The following is a 1,304-nucleotide window of genomic DNA, read 5'->3' on the forward strand; positions in this document are numbered from 1 at the left end:
TAAGACCCAAGAGAGCACAGAAGAAACTAAAACTAAACCTTAAGGCAAAATTGAAAACTGCCTAAACATGGACTGCACTCCCCAACCTAAGTACAAATCAATCAGCAGAATGTGGTGCATGGAAGAGTCCAAGACATATGAACACAACATCTTCCCAATCATCATCTGACTATGGATCTACACAGATACAGTGGCAAGTCTTAAGCCAAGCTAAAAAAAAAGATAAGAATTCAAAAACTAAGCAAATACATCTAGTTACACATGATTAGAAGACGGATTCTACAGATTAAGCTCAGGCAAGTTATTAAAGAAAAAACCTTTCAGGAGAAAAACCCCAATCCAGAGTTGCTACAATATATTTTTTCCATGTCCAGTTTTCAATTAAAAAAATCACAAGACACATAAATAAATAGGGAAGTATGAACTATATTCAGGAGAAAAAAGGAATCATTATAAACTAATGCTGAGCTGGCCCAGATGTAGAATTTGGATTTAGCAGACTGAGACTTCAAAGCAGCTATTATAATAAACATGTTCAGAGAATTAAAGAACACTATGTTTAAAGAATTAAAGAAAAACCCCTGTTTCACACCATATGCAAATATTAATTCAAAATGGACCAGCAACCTAATAGCAAAACCATAAAAATCTTAGAAGAAAACATAAGGGTAAATTATCATGATCTTGGACCTGGCAGTGAATTCTTAGATAAGACACCAAAAGCATGAATAACAAAAGAAAAAAAAATAGATAGATACACTTACCTGGCAGTGGAGATGCCATGACCAGGAAGGTGGTTTTCCCAGGGCAAGACTTACCCATTGCACTCCAGATATGCTGACCCCTATGATTTTCCCAAATGTGGGAAACTTGACTGCATAATTTGGGGTAATGGAGGACTGCATTTGTGCTCTCCCCTGGAAAAAAAATAGATAAACTGGACTTCATAAAAATTAAACATTTTTGTGCATCAGAGTTTATTAAGAAAGTAAAAAGACAACCTACAAAATGGGAAAAAAATATTTGCAAATCATATATCTAATAATATTTTAGCATTCAGAATATATAAAGAACTCTTACAACTCAACAACAAAAAGATAAACACCCAATTTAAAAATGGGCAAAGTACTTGAATATGCCTTTTTGTAAAGAAAATATACAAATAGCCCACAAGTATATGAAAAGATGTTCAACAGAGCATTAGTTTTGAGGGAAATGCAAATCAAAACCACAATGAGGTAACATTTCACATTTCACAGAGAAAGTAACAAGAATTGGTGAGGATATAGAGAAATTGGAATGTT

General features: G+C 33.7%; 1 non-coding gene across 1 annotated transcript; it reads left to right on the top strand.

Annotated features, from left to right (window-relative positions):
• The first annotated feature begins 756 nt into the window (after window positions 1-756).
• LOC116623483 lies at window positions 757-920 on the top strand. The gene has a single exon (XR_004297721.1). It is a non-coding gene; the product is annotated as a U1 spliceosomal RNA (small nuclear RNA).
• Window positions 921-1,304: the final 384 nt, after the last annotated feature.

This window comes from Phoca vitulina, unplaced genomic scaffold, assembly GCF_004348235.1.
Source record: "Phoca vitulina isolate PV1807 unplaced genomic scaffold, GSC_HSeal_1.0 scaffold58, whole genome shotgun sequence".
Taxonomy (NCBI): Eukaryota; Metazoa; Chordata; class Mammalia; order Carnivora; family Phocidae; genus Phoca; species Phoca vitulina.